Source organism: Rhincodon typus, chromosome 26 (genome assembly GCF_021869965.1).
Source record: "Rhincodon typus isolate 14 chromosome 26, sRhiTyp1.1, whole genome shotgun sequence".
Classification (NCBI taxonomy): domain Eukaryota; kingdom Metazoa; phylum Chordata; class Chondrichthyes; order Orectolobiformes; family Rhincodontidae; genus Rhincodon; species Rhincodon typus.
The window spans coordinates 26574788-26583117 of NC_063357.1; positions in this window are offsets into that span (position 1 = coordinate 26574788).

Sequence of the window (8330 nt, forward strand, 5' to 3'; positions counted from 1 at the left end):
TGGACTATCTGCCAGTGGGAGGCAGCTCAGGTTATCCACATTAATCACTTCACTTCCTGGACAGTATTCTAAATTGGACTTGCACGAGCTGAGAATAATGTTGAATTCTACCAGAAGCTATGGGTGGCACCCCCTTGTCTAATAGCCAGCCTAACAGGGCTTTGTGATCTGTTAATAAGCAATCTAATTGTTCCATCCCATACTCGCCGCCACTGAAATAACTGCACAGAGGCTGGTATCCTATCACCAATTCATCCTTTATTTACTTATGCACAGTACACTGGCTGTGGCCAGCCAGCTCAGAGTTAGTCTCCTGAACTGAGGAGATTCTAATCCTCCTGGTTATATATATTTTTCTTTTTTATAATCCTAGTTCTTAATGGGCCTGGGGAGGCCCAGGCTGCAGCAGCACACCCGGGGAAGCCCACACAGCTGAAAGGAGAGTCAAATTTAGAGTTCAGTTCAGAATCGAGCTTCTTCCTCCACAGTATACTGGCTGTGGCCCACCAGCTCGGAGTCAGTTTCCTGAACTGAGGGGAGTCTAATCTCCCAGTTATACCCATGTTGTGTGTGCGCAGGTGTGAAACACAGTAAAAAGAAACACCAGGTGTACCAATAATTTTATTAACATACCACCACCAGGAAAATCACCCATGCAACCAAAGAATCAGTATCAGACAGAGCACCAGGGCAATGCTTATGTGAAAGAATAAGTGAGGGGCAGGGTAGAGATCAAATCGAAATGGAATTGGAGGGAGAGATCAGGCAATCCACACCCTGCAGTGCCCATGTCTCCCAAAAGGTATCGAGAGTGTTGGTGCACACCGCATGCTCCTTCTCCAGGGACACCCGGGCGCAGACGTAGCCACGAAAAAGAGGCGGGCAGCCATAACGACCCCCTCCACAGCCTGTGCCTGGACCTACCGCCTGGTTATATTGGTCAGCCAGGGCTTTCTTCATTGGCCCAGGTTACCAACCCTAATCAAGGAGTTTGTAGTCAACAAGATCCAGCTGGTTCCAATCAATACAGTCAGGTGCTCCGGCTTCCTCCCACAGTCCAAAGATGTGCAGGTTAGGTGGATTGGCCACCTTAAATTGCCCAGAGTGTTCAGGGATGTGTAGGCTGGGTGGATTAGCCGCAGGAAATGTGGGGTCACGAGGCTAGGATGAGGGGTGTGGGTCTGGGTGGGATGCCCTTCAGAAGGTTGCTGCAGACTCAATGGGCCAAATGACTTCCTTCTTCATTTTGGGATTCTTTGGTTCTTTACTTTTCCCATCCAGTCCCAGGTCACCTTGATTCCAGCACTTAGTGTACTGGCTAATGCATCTTACATCAAAGAAAGATGGCCAGGATTCAGGAAGTTGTCCAGTATTAGCCTCGTTAAAGATACAAAACTGTGTATATTGCTTTCATAAGCCTGGTTGGAGGTCTAATAGTTGAGTGAATTGTTGGGTTGCCAGCCCTGCATCAAGTATGCATCCATCCATTTAAAATGGGCATATGTCTGCCGCAGTGTCACTTTTAAAGTGTCCCATCTTTTTGAATGATATCTCTTGGTGGATTTTGCACAATGCATTCATGTCTGCTGCTGCAAAGAGCTAGACTGGAAGATTTCTAACATACTAACAATATTCTTTCTTGCAACAGTATGCTAACATACTGTAAATAAAGCACATGTTTGGGAAATTCCCCCAGTGCACTGCAGGATAATGGCAAATTATATTTAGCTTGTGTTACACATGTAAAATATTACACCAAGAAACGATCATTAGAGAATTGGATGTACTTTTGAAGAGATACATCGAGAACTGTCAGGCACATTGACTACATAGGAATTGCCCAAGACTTTTTAAATTTCCAATGGCTAATCACTCTATGCCCAGACCCTCCGAGTAAATTTCCAAATGAGTTAGAGCGAGAGGCTGCAGAAGCTTCTGACTTATCTACCTGGATAGCTGCCCAGGAAATATTACAATTGTTAAAAATCAGTTCTCATCCCTGGTTAAGTGTACAACTGAAGTCTGTAACTACCCCTGTCCCAACCAAGTCTCTGGCTCTTCCCAGACTATCACCCACTGATCCAAACCATCTGTGCCTGCACAACACAACTATCCACCCCTGATCCGACTCAGTTAATGCTTGCCCCCATAACACCTACACCCCAATCACAACCTGACACTTTAAAAGCCTCTCTGGCCCAAACTAACAACTAATTACCCCCAATGAACTCACTGTTGCCTATTGACATCCCCCCAAAACTCACCCCCACCATTTGATTCAAAAACAAAGTTGCTGGAAAAGCTCAGCAGGCCTGGCAGCATCTGTGAAGGAAAAAACAGAGTTAACGTTTCGGGTCCTTCCTCAGAAGGGTCACCGGACCCGAAACGTTAACTCTGTTTTTGCCTTCACAGATGCTGCCAGACCTGCTGGGCTTTTCCAGCAACTTTGTTTTTGTTCCTGATTTACAGCATCCGCAGTTCTTTCGGTTTTATTACCCACCATTTGATTACCTTGTATGACCCAACTCCTCATCTGATTACCCGACCTTCTGTCTACACTCCTGTCCCAAAATGGTGAACCACTGTCCTGTCCATCTACCCAGTGACTCTGACAAACCCTGACCTAACTCAACTGACCCCACCCCGCATATCTGACCCAACACGCCAACCTGACTGAGCCCTGACTCAACTAGTCCCTCAAAGCCCTTGTCACAACTCTAGTGGGAACAGTGCACTGAATATGAAGTGCACCATTCCACGAGTAATCACAAATGTGCAATATGAACAACTGAATCTCTCCGGTTGGCTAATGCCTGACTGAGACATTATCTAAGATAAAAGTAGCTCACATCAGGTTTCATCAATGATAACAAAACAAATCTTAGTTATTAATAACAAAACTAATATGTTGCAGAAAGGGATTATTAATTATTAATGCAAACTTAAACTATGCCCCCCTTTAAATCCCAAACATACGCACACACATTCTTCCACACATAGCAGGGTCAGATATTCAATTTTAGCAGTATACTGGGTCGAAAAGATTGGTAAGAAAATCAAAGTCTATGGACTGAAGACCTCTCAATAGGGGAAATGAGGCAATATTTCTCACAGTTTTCCTTTGGTTCCTGGCAATGGAATCACATTGATGTTGACTACAATGACGCTTGTTTCAGTAGCCAGTCAGTTGGACTTTGGGTTTGGCTTAGATTTGAGGTTTTCTTTCTGTTTGTAAATTATTTGAGGGTTATTTCTTTCCCAAATGAAAAGAGAGACAGAGAATGAATCACCTTGCTCACAGTCGTTGCCCCAATTGCTTTCTCTCCTCTCAGATCAGCAACAAAACTGCAACTTTTAACTAATGTAAACCCTGTTGCTGGGTGGTTCTTGTTTTCTTTCAAAGATACTGGGTACACTACGTCCAAAATAGCACTGAAATCTAGCTACTGGCAAAATTATACGCTCTCGTGTAGCCATTAAATAACCACATAGTTCCCCTTTTCCTTCAAGTTGTGAAGAAAAATAAATTCCATTTTCCTGGTTTATACATCCGAATAATAAATCTTACACACTATTTATCAGCTTGGTCCAGTTCCTTTCTCCTTTCCTGGTGACCAGGACTTAGGGCCTAGCCTATCTCTCCCTAGCTCTGTGTCTTAAGCAAAGAGGGAAAAGGGTATTTTTTTTAGTTAGCTCTTGCTACTTTTTAATTGTCATCTTCATTAATGCTTTGGCTATTTTTATTCAGCAAGTTGTTTATTTCTTTCATAATTCAACCGAGATGAAGGGGAATTTCTTCATCCAGAGGGTGGTGAACCTATGGAGCACATTGCTGCAGAAGGTTGTGGAGGACAAGTCATTGAGTGTATTTAAGACAGAGATAGATAGATTCTGATAGGTAAGGAGATTAAGGGTAAGAGAGAAGGCAAGGGAATGGGGTTGAGAAACATGTCAGCCATGATTGAATAGTGGAGCAGAATTGATAGGTTGAATGGCCTAATTCTGCTCCTATATCTTATGCTCTTATTATGAAATGCATGTTTAATGTTATACCAAACCTTACTTTCCTGAAATTTGCTCATCAGCCCCTTGAATGAGATAAAATATGAAATGTGGCCCCAGAGCTGAAAAAGTTGGACAAAACCCAGATCCACCTGCTCTGTACACTGCATGCATGCCCCTTTAAACAGGATGATATCCAGCACACTCTTGTAGTTTAAGAGCCCTCAGAGTACACAGAAAGTGGCATTATTCTTGTAGCATGGCTCACTTGCTTTCGATCCTTGATATATTGAGCCACTTTTGTTTCTTTTTCAATTTAATTCGTAGGATCTCCACTGGATCTGGCAGAGGGAGGAGCCGGTTTACCTGAAAGTGGGTTTGCTCAGATCACTATCACAAAGTTAAGTAGGTCCACAGAATTGGTCAAAGGTCCTTGGATGCTTACACTTAGTGTAGTGTAGGGTTAGTGTGGGTCCTGGTGCGAACTGTCTGAACTAGCAGAAGTTAATATGCACGCACCTAAGTTGTTTTACCAAAAGGATCAGCTGAATTTGAGTCCATTGCTTCTTTAATAGCAACTGTCAAAATTGAAAGAAGATGAACATCCATGGGGAGGGACTTAGGCGGTGCACTTAGTTTTGGATTCCTCTTAACAGCAGAGCTAGCAGATACAAGATGAAGTAGCTGACTTCCTTTGGTATGGCTAACCAAAGCACTATTGAGGTTGGATGAGAGGAGAGTTATAGGAATGATAACAGCAATAAAACACTCTCTTACTCAGAGAAGAAAGTCTTAGTGCGGAAATGCTTGAGATAGGCTTTTAGGATTTAAAGATTTTTGTTTCAAAAATATCCTTATGTTGAGCACAGGCTTTGTAGACTGGCATACTGTGCAAATTTCAGGGTATCACTGGAGCTAAGTGAGTGCTGGAAACATGGGTCATAGCATCATCAGGTGCAATGGGATGGAAAGCAGAGGCTGGACTGGGTAAAATTCCCTAAGGAAAAGGAGACATGAAAATATGTTAGAATCACAGGAAGGATTCTGAAGGAAGTTTTGGAAAGGTAAGTTAATTCTACCGAAGGTCTTCTCCTGTACACAGTGTAATCTATAGCTTTATTGAGCTTCTCAGGGATGTAAACAGAATTGCCCAAACAGCTCCAATGATTTGAAACAGGCATTTTAAATACTAAAGAACATTTCATGATGTTACTGTCTATGTTGTAAGGTGCTGTCTTGTTGGAAAAGCGAGATTGGCTTTAACTTTTCTTTTATTAAATAACAAAATAAATTCCATGCTAAGCAGTCAACAGGAAACCTGTATGGTAATTGGTTTGGTTTTCACATTATCTGTCATTCCCTCAGACTTAGTAAAATTGCTTCATGCATGTGATGTGTCATGACTGAGACTAATACATCTTTACAGGGCATTTTTCTTGGGGCAGCAGCAGCCAGGAGGTGGGGAGGCACACAGTAACTGGTAAGCTGCAGGAACACTGCGAGAATCTTCAGTGTAGCCCCTGTTGACAATGTAACTTCTAAAGGTGAGAAAGGCTCTGGATTGGTGAGTACTGGGTACCTGACAATTACTGGTTAATCCTTTCTTATCCTAAGAAATTTAGAGCAGTGGGAACTTAGTTACAATCAACCTTTTCATAGCTTTAGTGATAGAATAGGATGTCTGACAAAATAAGATTAATCATTCTCATCTAAGGCTTTCATTGTAAATTGAAGAGATGTCGGGAGAGGCCAGCCAAGTGGGATGTGTGGCTTGTCACAATGTGAGGTGTCCTGGATGCTGCCTGTGTGCGAGATGACTACATAGCAAGGAAGTGCTCCCAGTTACAGAAACTGGAGCTCCGGGTCTTGGAGCTTGAGCATCGGTTGAAAACACTGTGGCACATCCGTGAGGCTGAGAGTTACGTGGATAACACATTTAGGAAAGTGGTCACACCACAGCTCAAGGGACTCAAGGAAAGAAGGGAATGGGTGACTATCAGGCAGTCCAGAAAGACCAGGCAGGTAGTGCAGGAGTCCCCTGGGGTCCCATTCACTAAGCTAATTCTATTTTGGAAACTGATGAGGGTGTTGGTGCCTCAGAGAAATACAGTCAGAGCCAAGCTTCTAGCACCACAAGCAAAATGACTGTATGGGGTTGGGGGTGGGGGGAGAGACAGAACAATAGTGATAGGAGATTCTTTAGTCAGAGGAGCAGCTAGGCACTTCTGCAGCTAAAGAAGTGACTCCAGGATGGTATGTTGCCTCCATGGTGCCAGGGTCAGTGATGTCACTGAAAGGCGACAGGGCATCCAAAAAGATGAGGGTGATGAGTTTGATGGTGCGTGTTGGTACCAATGATATGGGCAAAGTGAGGAATGAGGTCTTGCATCAAGAATTCAGGGAGGTCAGCGGTAGATTAAAAAGCAGGAGTTCAGCAGTTGTAATCTCTGGATTACTCCCGATGCCACGTGCCAGCGAGTTTAGAAATAGGAAAATAGGACAAATGAATGCATGGCTCAAGAGTTGGTGCAAGAGGGAGGGATTTAGATTCCTGGATCACTGGGACCATTTTTGGGAAAGGTGGTACATGTACAAACAAGACAGTCTGCGCCTGAACCCCATTGAAACTAATATCTTTGCAGGTAGGTTTGCCAGTGCTGTGGGGAGTAGTTTAAACTAGCCTGGCAGGGGGAGGGGACACATAATATCAAAGAAACAGAGACACATCATGCTATAGCAAAGGAAGCAAGACAGAGTGAGTTCAGCTGTGTTCAGTGTCAAGACAGTAAGGCAAGGCTGAATGGTCTTTACTTTAATGTTAGGAGTGTAGTAGATAAGACTGTTGAGTTAATGGTGTGCATTGACAGATGGAAGTATGATATTGTTGCCATCACAGAAACATGGTTGGGGGAAGGGCTGGACTGGGAACTCAACACTCTGGGATATAGGATCATTAGGTGAGACAGAGGAGGGTGTAAAAAGGGTGATGGTGCCGCACTATTAATTAAGGACTCAATTATTGCAACAAGGAAGGGTCCTCAACTGAGATATTGTGGGTAGAACTTAGGGATGTTAAGGGGGTCAGCTACTTTATTGGGAGTGTATTATTGGCTTCCAAAGAGTCAGCAGGAAATAGAGGAGCAAATATGTAAATAGCTCACAGAGGTGTTTAAGAGTAATAATCAAGTAATTATATCAGGGGATTTCCCAACATAAGTTGGGATAGTCGTAGCGTTAACATTTTAGAGGGGGGCGGAATTTTCCGCATCAATACATAGAAGGCCCAACAAGGGACGGATCAGTCTGGGTCTGGTTTTGGCGAAAGAGGCTGGACAAGTGTTCTATGTGGCAGTGGGGGGATCATTTTAGTGATGGCAGCCACAACACGGTACGGTTCACATTTGTCCTGGACAAGGAAAAAGATGGCCTGAGAAAAGACGGCTTCAGATTAAAGGAAGGCAGATTTTATTAAAATAAAGCAGGATCTGGCCTCAGTAGACTGGCAACAGTTTCTTGTGAGTAAGTGTACAGCAGAGCAATGGGGAGGCATTCAAAAAGAATCTGGGGAGAGTACAGGTCTACCATGTAGCCTTTAGAGGAAAATCTAGAAGCAATACGTTCAAAGAACCTGGATGTCTAGGACAATAGGTCTGGCTAAGGAAGAAGATTATGGCGTTTAGAAAGTCAATATGGAGTAATTCAGCTGCAGCTCTAGACAAATACAGGAAGTGCAGGAGGGAACTCAAGAAAGTAATTAGAACAGTAAATAGGGGGCAAGAGAAAGAATTTGCCAACAGAGTTATCGAGAATCCTAAGTTATTTTAGAAATACATTAAAGGGAAGAGGTTAACCAGGCAAAGAGTAGGGCCCATTAGGGACCGAGGAGGTAACCTGTGTGTGAAGCTGCAGGATATTAGAATGGTATTGAATGGATACCTCTTTTTGGTCTTTATTCAGGAAAAGGAAAATGTGAGTATGGAATTCAGGAAAAGGGACTGTGGGGAACTTGCACAGACCGACATAGGAAATGTGGAGGTATTGGAGGTTCTGTCAGGCTTAAAACCCAGACAAATCCCCTGGCCCAGATGAATTGCATCCCAGACCACTCTAGGAGGCAAGGCAGGAAACTGCAGGGGCTCTGACACAAATTTTTAGTTCCTCTCTGGCCACAGGGGAGAAATGCCAGAGGACTAGAGGATGACTAATGTGGTTTCATTTTTTAAGAAGGCTAATAGAAACGAACGAGGAAATTGCAGACCGGTGAGTCTCACATCAGTGCTGAAGAAACTATTGGAAGGAATTCTGAAGAGTCAAATTAATACCCACTT